Source organism: Platalea leucorodia (genome assembly GCF_965183815.1).
Source record: "Platalea leucorodia genome assembly, chromosome: 5".
In the NCBI taxonomy this organism is placed as follows: Eukaryota; Metazoa; Chordata; class Aves; order Pelecaniformes; family Threskiornithidae; genus Platalea; species Platalea leucorodia.
In genome coordinates this window covers 6,704,725-6,727,301 of record NC_138827.1, presented here as the reverse complement: position 1 = coordinate 6,727,301, position 22,577 = coordinate 6,704,725, and the positions used below count along the sequence as shown (strand labels likewise).

At 38.6% G+C, this 22,577-nt stretch overlaps 1 protein-coding gene across 2 annotated transcripts in view; it reads left to right on the top strand.

The window, feature by feature from the left end:
• The window catches only part of RBFOX1 (RNA binding fox-1 homolog 1), a gene marked incomplete at both ends in the record, with an annotated part of 1,359,850 nt that overhangs the window by 725,021 nt on the left and 612,252 nt on the right, over positions 1–22,577 (top strand). The gene's annotated exons all lie outside the window — the stretch shown is intronic.

Below are 22,577 nucleotides of genomic sequence, written 5' to 3'. Positions count from 1 at the left end.
AGTTTTCTAACAATAACTTTTCTAATGTTGTATTTTAACTTCAATGGGGACAAAATAGTCTTACTCTATTGAATATATTTCTGTTAGAAATTTGAATAACAGCTTGTTCTGAGGGGAATTATAATCTTCATTTTGTTAAACTATGAATAGTTTAAAAGGCAATTGCACGTCCTGTTCTTAATTTCCGTTATTAACAAAATTATTGTGTTATGTCTTTCGTGATAAAGTTGGCATACCATGTTAAATACTTGTAAAATAGCAAGATAAGGACTGCTTTTCCTTGCTTTATAAGCAGTATCTTTGATACAGATTTTTTTTTTTCCTTCTAAATGGTTGATGTTTAAAAAAGTTTATTTTATATTATTTCCAGTTTTATTTTCTCTGAATGAGTATAAAGTGTGTTTTCAGTTGTGTTCTTCACCTTGTTAGCTTTTATTTAAATGGTATGTTATGGCATGTATGTTTGAATATACTTCAATAAAGTTACATTTTTAGAAGGAATTCTTAAATTGAAATACTATCAATTTCCGCTCTAAAATGAGCAATGCAGAAAGTTGCCTTCTAAGACTAACAGTATCATAGTCTCAATTTATGTTTTGAACCAGTAGGTCTTTATGCTTAATTTAGCATTAGTTCAACTGTGCTATAATGTGTGATACCAATGTTGTATTACTCAACTTTCCAGAAGTTGTTTTTTTGTTGTTGGGGTTTTTTTAACTTCTTTTGGCTACTGCATCTTTCTATGAGCATTCAGCAGCTACTCTTTTTTAAAAAAAAATAGTTGTCGAGTTCTTTTTGCTATAAAAACGAAGTTTTGTTAAGCAGCATTACCCCAAAAGCACTTTATTTCATAATAGCTGAAATTTTATAAAGCAATGTCATACAAGTCCAATAGGAAATGCTGTTGAAGTGAGTGCAGGAAAGCACAATTCATGTGCTTTGTTGAGATATGTGATAAAGGTTCTTCAGAATTTCAGTGATTTTCAACATTTTCAGGAATGAAGTGAGGGAATTATTTTGAGCTATACAGAAACATATTGAGAATTCAGTTAAGATACTAAACTGTGAACGTAACTAGAAGAGAAAGTATGCTATATCTTAGATACCAAGCAGCTGTTACTACTCTCCGATTGTTGAAGTCCTCTATACTGAGACAGGTTGAATTTCTTGCATTTAAATTAAGTCAAAACTGAATGTTTTACTCTGATGTGTATCAGTATAATAGGACTAGCTTATTGTGGGACAATTATAAGGACAGTATGCAAATATAGCAGAATTTTTTTGACATTTAGAAACCATTTCAGCTTTGTCACAGGGCTCAAAAATACTGTAATGATATCTTTAACAATGCTTTATGTTAGTAAAGGACTACGATATTTATGTCAATAGGAACAGTAACCTTGCTGTATTGTTTTGAGAGTTGAAACATAACCATTTGTGTTCCTGTGCATTAAATTTAAGGAATTATCCTTGTTACTTACACTCCTAATGCTTTTTCAGTTCTCTGGGAGGCTTAGGGCTTTTGTTGTTGTTAAAAGCATTTTAACAAACCGAAGCATTCTTGCTTTGCTGCTTTTTTTCTGTTACTGACTTTGTGCCTTCCATAAACTGCATTTGCTTATGTTAATATCTTCTATTTTAATTTTTTCGTAAAATTTCCAAATTTTTCTGCTTTCTATTTCTCCTTTCTTTTCTAGGCTGTATTAAGTTGGAACTAGTGACAAATTATGCCTCCTTATTTCTTCTGCAGTTCCTTCCATTTTTTTTCTGAAGCATTTTGCAGACACATAGTGAGCTGAATCAAAATTAACCTGGTTAATGTGTTCATGGTCAAAACTAACCAAGAAACAAAGGCTTCACATATTCAATTTAAAAATTTTAAATTGTCAGAAATAAATATCAATCCAGTTTTAAAGTATTTTCTCACTAAAGAAACTGAGCTGGGTTTTTAAAAATATATTTCTACTGAAATTTTAAAATTTGGAGCTAGAATCCAGTTCTGGATTACTAAATCTGTGTAGTGTCAAGTAGTAACTGAGTTTGTGAAAGTGATGAGCATGTGACATATAATTTAAAATCTCTAACATCAGCTGGTACTCGTTACTGTGAAACTCAGGCCATTTAGGGTTCAGGTTCTGAGCATTAGCTTTTATGAAACTATCTAGGTGTTTAAGTACGTGGTTTTTTATAGTATGCTAAAATGCAATTTGGGACCTTATTTCTAAACAAGATCTGACTTTTGGTGTGGGTAGCAGCTACTAAAACTGCACAACCAAAAGGGTTGTTTTTATTGCTTGAATAACGGGAAAAGCTGTCAAGAGCCTGATGAGCTTTGGACTTCAGTCTTATTAATGTATGTGTTGTATTTCTTTTTCCTTTTATTGCAACTTTCCTTTTATCTAGCATATTTTTTTTTTATTTTTTTTTTTTTTTCCATGGTTTTAAGATAGGATGATTTCTACCTCAGTATAAATTACAGGAGTTGTATATCTGATACTTTTTCTTGGCCTTGGTGATTGCTCTGAGTTTGAGTGGTTTCTTAAGGAGCTATCTTTCTTCAGGGACTCAGGCTATCAAGACTAACCCAGCTGTCTGACCCCAGAAAGGGGCACCTCATCCAATGCAGAAAATGTCATCTGACTTTTTCTGAGACAGCCCAGGCCCTAGGACTGAGCAAGTGAAGTGAAAAGAAAGAGCGTGAGATTCCCATGTTATCCTATGCTTTATTACTTCGCTAGCTTGGGCTCACTTCCCTCTCCCTTCTTGCTCTTAGAAGCAGTGGCATGAAGGTGAGGTGACAGTCACAGGGTCTCCACGCTTACTGTGACACCTGGAGAGTCTCTCTCTTCTCTGTCGCTCTCTTAATGTATCATTAAGGTTGAAAAGCTGGAGATCTGGACGTTATCAACATTGCAGTGCTGAGTCCTAGGAACTTCTCATCCTTTTGACTGTAACTAGTGATGCGTACAGACACGTGTCTTCAGGTCTACAGACTCTTCTGTGATCTTTCCTCACTAATTACTGAAGTAATAACAACAGACATGAGGTTTGCTAGGTTTTGGGTTATGGTTTGTTTTTTGACTTGCTAAAAGTACAATTTTTATTCAACAGCAATGAGAACCTGTTCAGTGCTCTAGCTTTTAAATGCAGAAACTACAATTAACATAAAGAATTGTCTAGCAAACCCCTAAATTTATCTTCTTCATTTTTTTTTAATTTGTTGGAGCATTTTGAAATAACAGAAAGGTAATAAATACCTGTTGTTGTTACATTATATGTTTCATCTTTTGTCTGTGTTTGGTCCCAAAACTGAAGCTTCTGCCGAGCTTAAGTGGCAGATTTACTTTACAGTCCAGGGGTATAGATTACCAATGACCTATGCAGTGGTCATCAAATAGAGATACATCAGTCTTGCTTAACAACAACCCATTGTTTCATGTTTATTGAAAGCATAAATTAAGAACTTAATGTAATTCATAAAACATGAAACATTGTAAATAAATATTTTTATTCCATCTACGTTGAAATCAAGACAAACTACTGCAATTAGGACATGCATCATTACTATCTAATAATTTGCATTTCCATAATGAAATATACTACTAATGAACTATATCATCAGTAATTAATGGAAAATTTTCTCAGTTAACAACAAACTATAAAACTGCAAGGCGCCTTTTCTTGCAATCTTTTTTCCTGAAGTTTCTTAATCTCTGACTTCTGAAGTAGAAATTTATGAAACCGTGGCTAAAGCATTGCCTGAAGGCAAACTGAAATTTAATAACTGTAATTATTATTTTGAAATCTATTATTCTATAAGTGACAAAATAGCATTTAATTATCCTAACCGCTTTATCACTATGATTTGTCTCTCCTTCCATTGTTCAACTGACCTTTTTATGTAAGATTCTACTAATATTTTCTGCAAGGATAAAAGCCCTCAGGTTTGAGAATAACAAGTGACAAGTAATCAACAGTCTGCTGTAACCGGCCTGTATTATTATGCATTACTAAATTGCATTTACCATTGCCAGCAGTGGACCCATAAGCATATGTACGACTCATTTCCTACCTAATCGGTATTCTTTTCTGTGTTTGTCATACCCAAACCTTTTTTGTTTTGATCTCATACATTCATTCTGAACATCACAGTATTTGATCTTTAAAGAATCATGGGATCATGGAAATGTCTCAGCTTTGCTTTTCAAAGAAATCTATGTAGAAACATGACCCTTAAATCTTCACAAAAGAAACCTGTTAAAAACATACAAAGTGTGATCTTTGTAAAAATACAGTGATTTCTGAAGCCAGTTGCATGATGCTTTGGCATTTGAGTCATAATTTCAAAGCCTGTGATGCTTTTCAGCATGAGGTTTTGCTCTTGCAAGGGTGATGACAGTTGTGGGTTTTTTTCTACCCATGTTTTCTAATATAATTGTGTGTGTTGGGGCAAACTAAATGGTTGCGGTTGAAGGGAATTAATAAGGATATTGGCCATTTTGCCAAGAGGGAGACCACGTGGATTCCTTCACAATCTTCTCTTCCATTTGATATAACCAAACTCTAGTCTTGTCTCCAATTTAAAAAAAACTGCTAGTATGTAAAGATTTTTTTTTTAAATTTTTTGTTGTTGCTCTTACACCACCTTCATCACCTTCCACTACCTGAAAAACCTGCCCCTAATAAATCTTCCTCATCTTTTATTTAATCTCAGTTCACATCTTTATTTGGTCTTAACAATTCTCTTTTCATATGTTCATATGAGACTTGCATAGAACAGGCATCTTCAAAAATACAAAAAAAAGAAACTGGAAAGAAGATTTCTCCATCTCCTGCTCTGTCATTGAGGTCTGAACAAAGCACAAAGGGAATATTTTGTTTTACTCTGCAATTGCATTTGTCGTGTCATCAAATTAATTCATGTCAGCGCTGTGATACCAAAATTCTGATATGAAGTTTCCTTCCCCTTACTCCTCCACCTCCCTTTTATTATATTTCCACCTGAAATGGAAAACTGAGACACTGAAAACTGAATGGAAAGTTAACTTACAGTGACCTTTCTGTGCTGGATAACTTCGTTTCAGGTGTTTTTTACAATGCTAGGAATGTTTTATTCTTTAGCTTTGGCTTCTTCATTTTTGTTTTATTGCAGCTTACTCTTTTTAGTGATAGACTCACTTTTGCTGTAATGTGCAATGACATTCTCTTCAGTATTCCTTGCAGGCAACATGATGCTGCCTGTTAACTAGCAGCTAAGTGTTATTAGCTTGGTGGCTCAAGGTCACTCAGGATGTCTTCATTTTTGGTTCTTGAGAAGGAAAGTAGCTCATGGAGAGAACATTTTTGGGATGCATCTTGACATTAAAATTTACCACTTTTGAGCTCAGAGTGCAGAGGGTTTATGAGAGCAATAGACTTTATGGGTATGCATTAGGCCAATAGCATGATAGGTCAGTAAGTTAGAAAATTTCCCTGTAGTGACATAATGTTTCATAACTCCCTATTACCTTCTGTGGGATATGGTATAGGCAGTAATACTTTTCCTTTTCTATGCCTGCTGTGGAAAATATTTTATAATTTTTTTTTTTTAGTACCTTCTGTCAGAGGATCTCAAAGTACTTTACAAACAAATTAAAAACACCTGTGAGGAAGGTACTTACATTTATATTGCTCAGGTTACATATGGGGAAATAGAAGTGTGAAGGGGAGACATAGGCAAGGTTACAAAGTGAGTCTGAGACAAAATGAGGAGAAAAAGAAACAGCATTACTTTGCTTTGCCTGTTCTATGGCTTCTTGCCTTTTTTTTTTTTTTTTTTTAAACTTATAATCATCACGTGAAAGTATTTTCCATGAAAATTTAAAGGAAAAATTTGTCTTATTAGTAGGAAGAAAATTTTAATATTCTTCTTCAGGTTAATGTGGGAGGAAATTAATAAGGGTATCAAATAGTGAAGAGCTGATAAGAAGCATGATGGAGGGACCAACTCAACTACTGGCATCTAAGATGTGGATATATTTATGTACTGTTTCTTTTCATTGTAATCCCTTTTTCTGCTGTTTAGGAGCTTCCTGTCAGTGAATATGAGTGTCATATTTATTCCCTTGTGAAGACATCATGCAATTGGCATCATTTTGTAGAGTTTTGAGATGCATTTTTCCTCACATTAAAATAAATTAATTTTATGATGAGGGGAGATCACTGACTCCAATGGATTGGTAAGGAAGCATCTAAATTGTGTTTGGATATAGATTCAGAGGAATCTAAGGAAGTTTTGAACATTAATGAGCCTTCTGGTGTCTACTAGAGTGAACAAATGATTCCTATTTCTTCTGCCTCCTTAACTGTTGTACAAATAGTAAGGAGTATTTATTGAACCATCATATGACAGGACCACATGGAATATAGAGGTTTGGCCACAGCATTCAGAAACAAGGGATAGTAACCCAGAAGTGAGAATAATGAGCTGTTCCAAGAATAGTATCCACCTGTCACAATATGCCAGAGGTTTCCACTGATACCTCAGGTCATGTAAGTCAGATTTACATGATGCTTCTGGATTCTTCCTCAGTACAGAGCTGGAGGTTTTCAAAGCCTTCCACAAAAGGGTAAAAGTATCTAAGGTTTAGGGTTTTTCTGTTATTTGTTTGTTTATTACCAGAAAAATTACTTGAAATCCATGACTGCCTTCCCCACAATGACTTTAATTCAAGATCTGTTGCACTCCAGATACACTAAAACTCAGAAACCAAGTTAAATCAAACCCATAGTCTAAGTTGTTTAGGTATCCTTTATTATTATTCATATAACTTTTAGTGATATTTTTTAAACCAAAGGATTTTTCTTTTCCTTTTCTTAGTTTATGTTCAAGTAAAAGCACTACTTATGGAAAAATAGGTAGCTGAAACTTGCCCTGGAACTGAACGCACAGCATTAGTCAGCCTAATAAATATTGACAATTCTAATGTGAGGAAACAGTCAGAAATCCAGTCCATTTCCTGGCATGTAGATTGACACAGTGCAAAGTCTTGTTGGAAAGTTTCATTGTATTTGAATGATCATTATGTCAGTCCTATTACTGCTCTCTTGTTCTTTCTGTCACTGACATGCAATTATGGAATTTCACAACTGAAGTGATGACAATTGCTCCTCTGTGTGTGTGTGTGTGTGTGTGTCTATCTTTCCCCTTAATCCAACTCTATCTAACAATCTGTAATTTGATAAAGTGCAATTGAAATGACAGGTATGACAGAAGTGCCAAAATAGTAATTTGACCTCCCACTGAAGTGTCAATGTGTTCAGCTGCGTGACTTTTACACATGCTGAATACACATAAGGGACACAGATCGTATACTTACTACGCTAGAATACCTGTTAAGGCAGAGTGCTAAAAAAAGGTATTGCTACACTGTGTCTTTTTGCCAATGTGTTCCATCTTTAACCATGACATTTTCTATGCCTGTACTACTATGTATAAACATGATTGCTATTGCACATAAATTATCTTTCTTTTATTAGGAGAAGATTTTTTTCAAATCTTCATTGTGAAGGTATTTGGGTAAACCTTGACGTTATAATTCTGTGGCTGTGTAGCAAATTAGTTCTTGAAGAGACTATTCTTTTAAGGACAACTTTTTCATGTTAAACCTCTTGGGGGAAGGTGTCAAAGAATGAAGAAAGAACTATATAAAAGGTGCACCATTTCTTTTTCCAAAGTCCTTTAATACTGATGAAATACCTAGTTCCTTTTTATATAGAATATAAATTTAATCCCTGTTACAGATTAGCCTGTGTTGTAAACAGATTTTATTGGGGCATCAGTCAGCAAACTGGCAAATTCTAGTTATAGTGTATGCAAAATACAGAATAGGAAAATGTATTTTCTGGAGTAACTATATACTGATAATTTCAGTTTCATTTGAGGAAAAACCTTCTGGAATGAGTGACTTGCCAGTGAGCAGTTTGAGTAGTTGGTACCTTTGAAATGTCAGCTTTTCATTGAGGTAGACTGGAGTTTAAGAAATCCTCAAAATATTTTTGTTTGAAATCTGATTCCAGTCTAAATCCAATTTAGAACTTTCTAAAAAGGAACCATGAGCACTATGAGCTATATTATTCTCTATACAACATAACAGTTCTCTGTTACTATTACATGTTATAAAAGAAAAAAACAACTTTTTTGAAAAATAATGCTAATTTTTGTCCTTTCCTGTGATTTGTAGTCAGCCAATATTCTTTCTAGCCTTTTTATTTGACATTAAATAATGCCTTTATCTACTATTACATTCAGCACCGATGTTTGCATTATGTGAATTTAAAACCGGAAAGCAATCACAATTCTTTTTGAACTTCCTCTGCTTTGAAATAAATTGCATTAGGTATATGACAACTTCCTGCTAATAACTCCCCAAAAGGTCACTAAGCTAGAAATAAGGCTAATAAGGCAGATATCCTGGTGGGAGTCTGTCACAGACCACCCAACCAGGATGAGGAAACAAAGTATTCTACAAGCGGTTGGCTGAAGTCTCACAATCTCTAGCCCTTGTTCTCGTGGGAGACTTCAACTTACCAGATATCTGCTGGAAATACAACACAGCCGAGAGAAAGCAGTCGCGGAGGTTCCTGGAGTGTGTGGGAGATAACCTCCTGACGCAGCTGGTACGCGACCAACCAGGGGAGGTGCCCCGCTGGACCTGCTGTTTACGAACAGAGGGTCCTGGTGGGCGACGTGGTGGTCGGAGGCTGTCTTGGGCTCAGCGACCATGAAATGATAAGAGTTTTCGATTCTTGGGGAAGTAAGGAGGAAGGTCAGCAAAACCGCTACCCTGAACTTTAGAAGGGCAGACTTGGGAGAAGTCTGGGAGAAGGGCCTGTTTAGGAGTCTGGTTAGCAGAGTCCCTTGGAGGCAGTCCTGAAGGGCGAAGGAGTCCAGGAAGGCTGGATGTTATTCAAGAAGGAAGTCTTAAAGGTGCAGGAACAGGCCGTCCCCGTGTGCCATAAGTCAAGCAGGCGGGGGAGAAGACCGGCCTGGCTGAACAGAGAGCTTTGGCTGGAACTCAGGAAAAAAAGGAGAGCTTACCACCTTTGGAAGAAGGGGCAGGTGACTCAGGAGGACTACAAGGATGTTGTGAGGTTATGCAGGGAGAAGATTGAAAAGGAGAAGGCCCAGCTAGAACTTAAACTGGCCACCGCCATTAAAGATAACAAAAAATGTTTTTAGAAATATATCAGCGACAAAAGGAGGGCCAGGGAGAATCTCCATCCTTTGTTGGATGCAGAGGGAAACATTGCCACGAAGGATGAGGAGAAGGCTGAGGTACTTAATGCCTCCTTTGCCTCAGTCTTTAATAGTCAGACTGGACATCCTCGGGGTTTTCAGGCCCCTGAGCTGGGAGATGGAGATAGGATGCAGAATGAAGCCCCAGTTGTCAAAGAAGTGGCAGTCACCGACCTGCTCCTCCACCTGGATACTCATGAGTCCATGGGGCCAGACTGGATCCACCTGAGGATACTGAGGGAGCTGGCAGAGGAGCTTGCCAAGCCACTCTCCATCATTTATCAGCAGTCCTGGTCAACCGGGGAGGTCCCAGATGACTGGAAGTTAGCAAATGCGACGCCCCTCTACAAGAAGGGTCGGAAGGAGGATCTGGGGAACTACAGGCCTGTCAGCCTGACCTCGGTGCCGGGGAAGGTCATGGAGCAGATCATCTTGAGTGCCATTACGCGGCACGTGCGGGACAACCGGGGGATCAGGCTCAGCCAGCATGGGTTTATGAAAGGGAGGTCCTGCTTCACTAACCTGGTCTCCTATGACAAGGTGACCTGCTTAGTGGACGAGGGGAAGGCTGTGGATGTTGCCCACTAGGACTTTAGCAAGGCCTTTGACACTGTCTCCCACAGCATTCTCCTGGAGAAGGTGGCTGCTCACGGCTTGGATGGGTGCGCTCTGTGGTGGGTTAAAAACCGGCTGGACGGCTGAGCCCAGAGAGTGGTGGTGAATGGAGTCAAATCCAGTTGGCGGCCGGTCACGAGTGGTGTTCCCCAGGGCTCAGTGTTGGGGCCGGTCCTGTTCAATATCTTCACTGATGATCTGGATGAGGGGATTGAGTGCACCCTCAGTAAGTTTGCAGATGGCACCAAGTTGGGTGGAAGTGTTGATCTGCTCGAGGGTAGGAAGGCCCTGCAGAGGGACCTGGACAGGCTGGATCGTTGGGCCGGGGCCAACTGCATGAGGTTCAACAAGGCTCAGTGCTGGGTCCTGCACTTGGGTCACAACAACCCCAGGCAACGCTACAGGCTGGGGGAGGAGTGGCTGGAGAGCTGCCTGGAGGAAAAGGACCTGGGGGTGTTGGTTGACAGCCACCTGAACATGAGCCAGCAGTGTGCTCAGGTGGCCAAGAGGGCCAATGGCATCCTGGCTTGTATCAGGAATAGTGTGGCCAGCAGGACCAGGGAGGTGACAGTGCCCCTGTACTCGGCACTGGTGAGGCCGCACCTCGAGTACTGTGTTGAGTTTTGGGCCCTCACTACAAGAAGGCCATTGAGGTGCTGGAGTGTGTCCAGAGAAGGGCAACGAAGCTGGTGAAGGGTCTGGAGCACAAGTCTTGTGAGGAGCGGCTGTGGGAGCTGGGGTTGTTTAGTCTGGAGAAGAGGAGGCTGAGGGGAGACCTTCTTGCTCTCTACAACTGCCTGAAAGGAGGTTGTAGCAAGGTGGGGGTCGGTCTCTTCTCCCTAGTAACAAGTGATAGGACGAGAGGAAACGGCCTCAAGCTGCGCCAGGGGAAGTTTAGGTTGGATATTAGGAAAAACTTCTTCACCGAAAGGGCAGTCAGGCCCTGGCACAGGCTGCCCAGGGAAGTGGTTGAGTGTCCATCCTTGGAGGTATTTAAAAGACAGGTAGACGTGGTGCTTGCGGACATGGTTTAGTGGTGGACTTGGCAGTGCTGGGTTAACGGTTGGACTCGATGATCTTAGGGGTCTTTTCCAACCTTAATGATTCTATGATTCTATGAAATAGCATTCTGAAATATCCAATACTTTTATATTAATTAATAGTAATTTTTATTTTTGCTGAAGTATATTTCACTGAAGTAAATGTATGCACAAGCTACTTTGGAATATAGTCATATGTACTGTACCTGTATTGCATACAATGAATTAGGTTTCACCTGGGGACAAGGAAGGGGACAGAAGAAAGAAACTTTTTGGCTTTAATATTCAGCTAAATGTAAAAATAAAATATTCAGATTTAGGGGAAAAAAAAAATCAAGTGGAGAGGGAGAACTTAAGTCTGATTTGATGCTAATTATCTGTCAAAATTAACTGAAAAGTAATTCATGAGAGACTAAAGGCTTGTTGAACTCTTGACTACATCTGGCCATTAAGTTTTCAACAGGTATAAAAGCACAGAGGGGAATTGGCTTTTGAAGTTATACAAAAAGGGAAAAACCCACAGATTATTAATATTAGCATGCTGTGAACGGGAACATGTATTGGATCTTCTCTGTATTTGTGAAGGACTAAAACTTTGCAGCAGTGGGGCAGTGCAACTTTTTCTACTACGTAGTGAAATGTTTCCTTTTAAAAGGTGTCTGTTTTGTGGTAGTGTAAGCTTTTCATAGCCCATACTCTACTGCATCAGTTGATGCGGTTATGTTACCTACATAATCTTCAGTTATTAATCTGATTTAGTAGATTCTTTGCAACATGCCAGATACCAAGGCCATATTATGCAACGCCAAATGACATGGTTTTAAATGTATTGACTATATCTCAGTGTGTAATTTTATATTGTATACATATGCCAAAGCGTTTAATGGTCATTGTTGCTTTAGAGAAAAGTAAGTTTCAAGTTGATGTTTTCCTTCCCTATCTTTTTTCTTGCTTTTTAATAAGGATGTGGGAGACTTCATAAAGAAGGATAGAGTTAACCATATGTACAGACAAATCACCTTATTTACAGATACTTCTATGTGTACTGTCAGTTACGCTCGCTAACCCCAGCAGCTGGAAGGGCTGAGTAACAAGGAGAAGCACTGGGTTTCTGTTAAGTGCTTGGTTCGCTTTGTCTCCCACAGTTCCTAGGACTGCCCATAATAAAGCCGCCAGGGCTTTGGCAGCACTTTCAGATTGTGACCCTTCATTATGTCTCCTGCTTGTAAGGCTGGGGAAGCCTCTTCAGTTTTTTGAGGGGTTTTTTTGGACCTTGTCTAAAGAACACTGAAGGGTGAGGGAAGCCTTACATTGGCATGAACAAAATTATCTCCCTTTGTTAGGCAAAACAGACTCGAGTCAGGGGCTTTTCTTTCATTTAGCTTACTGCCAACCAACACAAACCATCAGTCACTGAGGAAAAGAATGTACAAATTGGGAATTGGGTCCGTCCCAATTCCTGTGGCGAGGCGAGGGGCGACGTGGGCGGTTGGGGTGGCCTGCATGAGGGTGCCATGCGCTTCAGTGCCAGGAGGACATTTTGGAGCAGGGCAGTCAGGGCTGAGCCTGCCGTAGGGTTACAGCTCTGGATGGCGGGGGGTGCAGAGCCGGCGGGAACCGGTTCCGACCAGCTGGCGGCAGGTGCTGACTCCCGCCCACACAGGGCGTCGCTGCGCCCCCTCAGCAGAGCAGGCGTCTCCCGCCCCGCGCGCTCCCTCGCTGTGGGAAGGGATGAGGTGGGTGGAAGTCCCAGGAAAGCAAACAAAAATAGTTTGATAAGCAGCACTTGATATTTTGAAGGGCACACACTGAGGTCATCGGAATTACAGAAAGTCTGCATGTTGTAGTCCGGAGACTACAGGTAGGGCATCTGTTTTTATATATGAAGTTGAATTACACATCCAGAGAGGTAACTACAGAAGAAGCTGGGGTCCCTACTAATAAAGGGTGTCAAAGCCACTATGCTTTTAATGGTTTTGCTTTTTAAATTTTTTTTTTGCCTTTTTTTTTTAATGCTTTTTTATGCTTTTACTGCTTGGTAAGAATTCAAAGGCACGTTAACCAAAAACATAGCTGGACATTAAAGAGATGTTTATTTAAAATACGATATACATATATTTAATACAAATTCACTAGAAATTATGTGCTAAACAACGTTTTAAAAAGCCTGTGCCGCAGCTAGCAGAGGCTGAAGACAACTTAGGCTATTTCTTCACTTTTTTTCCAGCTTGTACTTGCGCTTGTGTGACTGTGCATTTGGAGATGTAAACCATCTCATGCTGTCATTTTGTCACACAAGCAGTGCGAGGTTTTGCCTTGCAATGTGATAAAGTTGCTATAACGTGAATTTGTATTCAGCTTCTTGCTAGGAGCCAGGGCTATTTTTGTAGACAAATGCTTCCCAGCATAGGAGTTGAGCAGAGCTTTGCCTGCAACTGGTAGCCATTTTGTCTTCTTTTTAACTCTCGTGTTGAATTTTCCTTATGGAATGAAGCTTGGAATTTCAAGAATGGGGAAATTAAAATTATAGACTTTAATTAATGATTAAAAAAACTTTTCACTTCATCTGTTTGAGCTGAGCCACATGTTCCTAGTCACTACCTATTTTAGTAATCTGGAACTTCACTTTTTTTTTTTGGACATATAAAATACAATCTCTGTGTCTCACAGGCTGTTAGTAGTCTTTGATATAATTGTTTAACATTTTAACTGGATAAACTTTTAAAATATTTCAAAGCTAAGGTCAGTTTTGGGAGAAGGGAAAGGGGAAGGGAAAAAAGGTGTGTAGAATCCCTCTTACCTCTGATTTTACATACTTAAATAATTAGCCTGAGTTGTAAAGTGCTGGGCATTCAACTTAAATCTTTGTTACAAGCTGTTATTATTACTTTCACTTATTCTTGCTCAAACCTTGCTTTCTGTGTTTGGAAAAACGTATAATCAGTTCATTAAGCTAGGTGAAATCTAGCCATGATGACAGTAAGTGGAGTAGGTCAATGTTTGCCGGTATATGGAGCAGAAATACACAGCAGAATAACTCCTAAGAGAACTTTATATAATGAGGCCACTGTGGGAAGCCACTTAGAGGGTTCTGCACTCATAGAGAATCAGAAAATTTATCCAGCCGATACGAGTATTTATTCTTGCATAAAGCTCGCAGATGGTAACATTTAGAAAATATATACTTTTCTTATTTCTGTTATGCATCAGGCTTGGTGATATGGTTTTTATTAGACAAGTAATCTTCCAGATGTTGTTTCATTAAACTGAGGTGCAGAGATATTTTCCATTAATTTTCTATTCCCAAGTTCTAAGCAATGCATTCTGATTTTCTTTCTTTAAAATTGCAGTACAGCATTTCATGTATTAAGTGATACACAGATTGCACATTAGCTGATTAAACTTACTAGAACAGCATTAATAGAACACTCGCTAACTTGTCTTTTTCTGTTCTCCAAAAGGTAAAATAAACAAATATACAAGCTGTAATTTATAAATGTATACAACTTCTGTGGTTAACTCGAAGTTTTAGAAAATGACAAATCTTCCTAAAAGAGAAAATACGGGGATTGAGGAGCCATAAAATAAAGAAAGTATTTTTTCTTGACTCTGTGTGTCTAGACAGTAAAGCCGGGATGTATTGCATGAACTACATTGGACTCGCAACTGTTTATTTTCCATACAGAAACCTCAATTTTTGGAATTACATGCACTTTAGAAGGAAGTGTATGTCTAAAAGCATTAAAACCTTTTTTTTTTTTTTTTTTTTTTTTTTTCCCCTGGCTGAAAACGTGGTCATCTGTGCTTAGCAATATAAATGTTCTGTTCCTACATTTTAATTTTCCTTGTGATAAGAAAAAAAAAGCCACTATTGACTTCACAGGTGTTTGAAATAGGTGTTCCATTTTCATGAAGTATCCTTAAAGAGCCTTATTGGTGAGGTGGAAGTCTAGAGGTTATGTATTTCTCCAGGAAAATAATTGGGAATGCAAGTCCTTGTAGTAGAGCTCATGTTCAAGTAAACACACAAACATGTTGCTATATAGGAGGCTGCAGTTGTTTTCTCTTTATTTAAGCAGTTTACCTCACAGGTAGCCTGATTTCAGGCTGCTCCTCTATGGTGTTAAGGTTGCATCGTCCAGTATACTCTTCACTGAAACTAATCGGTATGAAACTTGGAAATGGTATTTGAAATTTTGTGTGAAGAACTTGATGCAGGCAAGTGCTTTACTGTTCTAAGCCATAAAATGGAGAGAGATAAATAACATTCCTTCTGTATCAAAAACTGTATCTCTGTGGAAAGTTTAAATTTTAATATTGAAAATTGAAATCCTTTTAGGAATTGAACTGCTTATTATATTTTTGCATTTTTTTCCTTATAACCAGTAACAAAAAGTTTCTTATGGAAATATTTAGGAATATTAGGTATTAAACATTCACTCTAATATGTAAGTACCTTTTTCTTGCTACTCTGTGTCACCAATATGATGATGGACAAGAAAAGAGGGAGTATATTGATTCTATATGCATATGGGCTAATGGATAGTATGCCTACAGCAATATCTGAATCTTTCGGATAGTCTGTCTTTGAATTTTACACCAGGAACGTTCAGCTCCAGAGGATGCAGCTCTGTGATTCTTCCTTTCTATTAACTTCACTGTTGGTACCCAGGTGTGGTACAGGATTTGGCTTGCTGTGGGGATTCTTTTCGGGAATTGAGACTGCCTGAAAACAGTGATCCAAAACAAAGTGTTGCTTATGCTCAACAGCAAGACCACAGCAAGGCAGAAGGGAAAGAATGTAAAACCAAAGGACTTAATACGTTGTGGTGGGTTGACCCAGGCCAGCAGCTAGGTACCCCCACAGCCACTTGCTCGCTCCCACCTGCCCAATTGGATTGAGAGAGAATAGGAAAACCAAAATCAAGAAAACCCATGGGTCAAAATAAAGACAGTTTATTAAGTGAAGAGGAGAGAAAAGAAAAAACAAAACCACAAGTGATGCAGACACAGTTGCTCACCACCTCTCACAAGCAGACTGATGCCCAGCAAGTCTCTGAGAAATGGCCACCTTGGAAGACACAGCCCCCCCTTGACATCACCCCCTGCCTTCTCCCACTACCTTAGTTTTATTGCTGAGCATGATGTTACATGGTATGGAATATTCCTCTGGCCAGTTTAGATCAGCTGTGCCAGCTGGGTCCTCTGCCCATCTCTTGCCTGCCACTAGGCTGCTCACTGGCGGGTGGGGGTGAGGGAGGGTGTCGTGGTTTAACCCCAGCCAGCAACTAAACACCACACAGCCGCTCGCTTGCTGCCCCCCACGGTGGGATGGGGGAGGGAATTGGAAGGGTGACAGTGAGAAAACTTGTGTGTTGAGATAAGAACAGTTTAATAATTGAAGTAAAATGAAATAGAATAGTAGTAATAATAATAATATAACACAATAATAATATACAAAGCAAGTGATACACTACACTCACCACCTGCGAACTGATGCCCAGCCCATCCCTGAGCAGCAATTGCTGCCCCTGGCCAACTCCCCCAGTTTATATACTGAGCATGATGTCATATGGCATGGAACAGCCCTTTGGCCAGTTGGGGTCAGCTGTCCTGGCTGTGCCCCCTCCCAGCTTCTTGTGCACCGGGCAGAGCATGGGAAGCTGAAAAGTCCTTGACTGGTGTAAGCACTACTTAACAACAACGAAACCATCGGTGTGTTATCAACATTATTCTCATCCTGAATCCAAACCACAGCACTATACCAGCTATTAGGAAGAAAATTAACTCTATCCCAGCCGAAACCAGGACAGAGGGTGTCAGCCTGAGCAAAAGAGAAGGCCTTGATGCTGTGCAAGGACTGTTTAGCATAACGAAGATACTGTTGTGTTCTCAACACTGTTTTGGGGAAAATCTATTAGGAAAGCTCAGATTGCTGAAACTGTTTACAAAACCAAATCACAACACCAAAACAGGATTCCTATGGCCAGTGAGAAAGCTATGCTTTCACTTGCTTCTAAGCCAGCAATCTTTTGTTCATACATAAAGTATTTATTTAGTTATAGTTGAAAGGTCTCGATACTCTTTGAACTATCTCCTTTCACTGCCAATGTTTCAGCACTTCCTTGGGAAGCAGAGGATGAGTTTACAGGCTATTAATGAATAGGGAAAGCCTTATGTCGTTTGTACTTGAGTTTAGACTTCTACTATCATCTAGGCGTAAATTGATCAGATGGCTTTCCAGGAGTACACGCATGGCAAGATTATCAGTGGCAGATTGTTTTCAGCGTATTTGAAGGGGACAGACTGAATGAGACCATTGCTTTGTTTGCCAAATTAATATCTGGGATGTAATGCCACCTGATTAACAGGATGGCTATGATTGGATCATGAAAGGGTAAGCAGACATTTGGAAGGCCTTTTTTATACCTGCTGGCTCTATTACTTTCCCAGTAGCTTGAACACATGCAAGAATATGCTTCTATCCAGTAATCCAATTCATTTCTCATTAATTCCAGTTTGTCTTTTTATGTTGTATTGGATCTCTTGCCAAATAAATCTTTTCTCTGTAGCAATAGTTTGCTTTTTACAGCTGCCTGGATGTCGGGTACTGGGCAGTTTGATCAAAACTTCCTAATTCAGTTATTTCAGAACTTAGTTCTTCAACAGTGATACAGAATGTCTTTTTCTCTAATGAAGCCTATTATTATAAGAGCACTTACGTTTAAATATATATCCATATTTGGAAATTCGAATGTGTATGCATGTTTCTTGAAACATTGTTGATGATTCTTATGTAAGGAGTAAAGTAAAGAGTTAATGGATTTTTTTTTTTTTCCATTTTTCTTAAAGAAGTATGTTTTATTGTCTTTTGGTTTGATGGGAGATACAGAGACTTTATGGTTTATATATAAACCATGTGCTTTCCAGATTTGGTTTATATAATCATAGCATTTTTGCACCGTTCAGTTGAAAATTTCTTCTTGTCAATCAAGGTCAGGAAAATCCAGGGATTCTGCCATTTATCTCAGCTGCTTGAGTACTGAAATAGGACACCCAGGGCAATATTAAAAGAACTAGTGTAGAGAGATGTCTCACTATGGCATACTGGCTGTGTAACAACTTTTTAAAAAAATCGGGGGTTATTTCTGAAAAATACAGTGTGAGAAGAATGCTGATATTCAAAGCCCAAAAGGAAGATATTCTTTTTTTTCTTCCCCTCCCTATCAGCTGACTAATGTACAAAAGAAAGTTAATTTACATTTTTTTTCTGGATAATGATGATATGCATAATATGCAAATGGTAAACTTTTTGTTTTGAATTAAAAGCAATGCCATTTAAAAATAAAAGTATTCTAATCTCTGTTATTTCTTTCATTTTCAAGAATCGATAAAGGTTGAAGACCAAGGAACAAAGCAGGTTTTTTTTTTTTGACAAGTGTGCATTGTCTTAAATCCCGTAAGGAACGCCTATTGCAGCAAATTTGTTTGGTGTGTTCATTTCATACAACTTTGCTTCACTCTGGTCTTTTCCTGAACAGATAAATGGTTAGCAAATGACATAAGACAAAATTTGCAGGGGGAGATAAAATCTTATTGCACTAACTGATATCACATTACACGAACTCATTAGTTTATTTTCCTGGAAAACATTCTTTATGCCTTAGATCATCACAGTTGCAACACTGTTATTGCTACCTCCTGAAAATTTTTGCCTTTGCAACCAAAGTCTTGTGTAATTTTATCATATTGCTGGCCTGTATTTTCTTTGTCCTATTTTCCTCATATATGCATGTATTATTTTATTTCTGTTAAACAGATTCCAGTATTTCTTTGGTTCATAGTAATACCCTGAATCAAGCTATGCTTTTTAACTTTCAGATGACAGCTGTGGTAGGTAAAGACTAGTCAGGAACACGTTTCCTGGCTTTGCCACTGGCTCTTTTGACCTTGGCAAGTGAACATCTTCACCATTTGTTTCCATAGCAGTAAAACATGTTTCTAGATAGCTTAAGAGGGTTGGTTTTGTTTTCTGGTTTGATTCCTTTTCACTGCTATTGAAGATGCAAAACACTTAATCAGTTTATTTCTAACCAACATTGGGAGGAAATTTCTTATGACAGTACTTGAATAGTTTTGAAAAGCAGTAAAATAGAAGAATTTTGCCCTTCTATATTTGTTATATTCTATAAAATGCTTTAAAGAACCGTGGCACACTGTTTATTAAAATGTAACAAATTTTCAATCTTTATTACACAGTCTAAGTAAAAAGAAGTACAAAAGCTAAGTTTAAAACATTTAGAATACAGTGTTGCAGCAAATCAATGAGAATATTAAAATTCAATAGCATGCATACAAGTAACACTCCATCTATTCATTATAGCTTTATTTGTATCAAAGTCAAAATCTCCTCAAAAGTGTGTCTCTGATTAAGGAACAAATTTCAATATATGAAGCTGTATTTCATTGTTTTCAGTTATGTGAAGTAGGAAGCCTTCCTTTTTTTTCTTTAAAATGTGTATGCAATTATCTGCCTTTAATAATATTATAGATTATGTAATTCACTTTTTGGGTGACCCGATCATACAATAGTTCAATTTTTTGAAGATATTGAAATAGGTTCAGATGCTCCCTATAGTGTTTCTTCTCTTACTATGATAAATAATTAACTTCAGCATTAGTAGAGACATATTAATAACACAAGAGAATGAGATTGCAAATCTTGTGTCTCAGGGTTCTTTTTCTTCTGCTTCATGAGTCTACTTGCAAACAAAGCTTCCTTCCCAAAAGTAATTGTTATCCAGAGGAATAATACGGTTGATAAACTCAAGGTATCCTTCCAAGTGAAAATGTTTGAGGAAAGAAACTTTGGTGAATCAAATGGCATCTATGAAGTGCACTGTGTGTGGCCAGGGCTTAATTTTTAAAGAGCTCAGCAGTTCCTGTTTAACTGTGCTGGTGATAATTGAAGATTCAGTACTGTCATGCAAAAACACTGTCTCAGAGATTGCTCTTAATGAAAATTAGTTACAGTTTGCAATTGTGGGGGCTAGGAACCAGGTGCAGTTGATGGCCATGTGATTTATTAGTAATGTCATGGGTCCTGTGCAGATACCTATATGGAATTGTTTGGACTTCCCTTTTGGCCCTGTAACACAAATATCAACATGGAAACTCAGGAAATAGAGGCCAAAAACTTCTTTATCTTATTTTTCATGCATTTGAATTCTAACTTACTGTTCACTGAATTCAACAGGAACTTTGTTTTTCATGCAGTTTATTCATGTCATTGAGCACTGACTCTCAGACGAGAGCCAGAGGCTGGCATGCTTAAGTCAAGGCCTTAAATGGAACATATATACAATATCAAAGGGCTTGTTTATGAAATTCTCTAATGTCAGTTCTGTTCCTATGGAAGATTACATTATAGATCAATGGTTCTCCTTGGAAGTTTGTGTGGGATTCCAAAGTTTTATTTTGAAGGACTACCTGAAAGGACCTTGGAATAGCCTGGAGAAATGCCTGCAAGTACCTTTCTCTCTTCCTCTTTCTTTTTCTTTTTTCTTTTTTTCCCCCCACACATCCCCCAAACAGCAACAACAACAAAACCACTTGAAACTTCTTATATCTTGCCTATTTCAGTTTCGCTTCCTGATTTACTCATTCCTCCAACTTAAATATACTGAGGGCCATGATTAAGTAAGCCTTCTCAAAAAGCACTAAATGTAATGGGATGCACTGGTTTCTTGTAAAGGTATTAAAATCACTTTATAAGTTTTAAACCATGTATGCATCTTAAACATGACTTCAGAGTGACTGAGGTTTCTATCAAAGTATGTTAAACCATCTTGTCTTGCACCAGCCAAACTAGTGTCTTAGTATTTAATGCATTCTTGCCTGATGTTTTTTAGTCTACAATCTTGATGTGTTAATTTCCCTATGTATTTTACTATAAAGGATTAAGTTATTTCATATAAGCACAGATAACATGTTTTAGAAATAAAATTTTTCTGCAACTCTTTCTAAGGAGACAGGTAAATGTGCAAACTTGTTTTTCTGGTTTTCTGTTTCCATGTAGTTACAGAGCTCTCGTTGATGATTACCTTAAATATATTACACAGTACCTATTTTTATTCTTTTGCTACAGCTAATGTATCTTACTGAATCTGCCTTTACACTGTATTAACCTTCCTCTGGGATGCATGAACTACACCTGTACCTGTCTTCTCTTGTCATCGAATGCATAATGTGTCAATGTCCACCGTATCTAGTTTTGATCTGAGTACAAATGAGCACATGCTTGTGTTTTCCAGATGCATTTGTCTCCCAAATTCTGTCCCGGAAAGTCGATTGTATCTTAATTGTATGCTGTTTTCTTTAAAAGAGGTGTACCCCATCACAAATTTCCTATGCTGTGCAGATTAACCGCACACACACTAGGTGCTGGATTTCTGGCCATTTTTTGTTTGCAGTGAGAAGCAAATACTTTCAACGGACATTGAAATTCATTCTTCAAATCAGCCCAGGTGACCTTACTTACAGTTATTGGCATTTTCAAATGGATTTAAATGGAATATAGCTGTATGGTTGAAATTCCTGTGAAAAACCTGCAAAAACTTTGTTATTCTTGACATTCCCTCAGTACTTGCCATGGCCATTAAGATAATTAAGACCAGCTGGGTAACATTCCTCTATTTACATTACTGCCTTGGGAACAGCTATGATTCCAGTGAGACTGCGTCTTATTGCATACAGTAAAAAGCATCCAATTACATCTTAGGTAAAGAAGGCATATAAACCTGTGTTGGCTCACTTTTGACGCTTATAGTCTCAACTGAACTAGGTGCAAATATTAGTTGTTGCTACTACGTTTGAAGATTATTGGGTTCCAAAACTTTTAGTATGTGTTCCTAAGTCAAGTCCTCGAAGACAAGTGTCATTGTTTTTAGAAGTCCTGCTCACTTTTTAAGAATGTTAAGAAGTACAAAGTCTGTCAAAGAATGTCCATATTTATTTTGGTGGCCCTGTGTGGTGGGTTGACCCTGGCTGGATGCCAGGTGCCCATCAAAGCCACTCTGTCACTCCCCCTCCTCAGCGGGACAGGGGAGGGAAAATATAATGAAAGGCTTGTGGATCAAGATAAGAACACTCAGCAATTACCATCACAGGCAAAACAGACTTAACTTGGGCAAATTAGTTTAATTTATTACCAATCAAATCAGAGTAGGGTAATGAGAAATAAAACCAAACCTTAAAAACACCTTCCCCCCACCCCTCCCTTCTTTCTAGGCTCAACTTCAATCCTGATTTCTCTACCTCCTCCTCCCCGGTGGCGCAGGGGGACAGGGAATGGGGGTTGCGGTCAGTTCATCACCTGTTGTCTTCGCTGCTCCTTCCTCCTCTGGGGGAGGACTCCTCACACTCTTCCCCTGCTCCAGCGCGGGGTCACTCCCAGGGGAGACAGTCCTCCATGAACTTCTCCATCGTGAGTCCTTCCCACAGGCTGCAGTTCTTCATGAACTGCTCCAGCGTGAGTCCCTTCCATGGGGTGCAGGAACAGCCTGCTCCAGCGTGGGTCCCCCGCAGGGTCACAGGTCCTGCCAGCAAATCTGTTCCAGTGCAGGCTTCCCACAGGGTCACAGCGT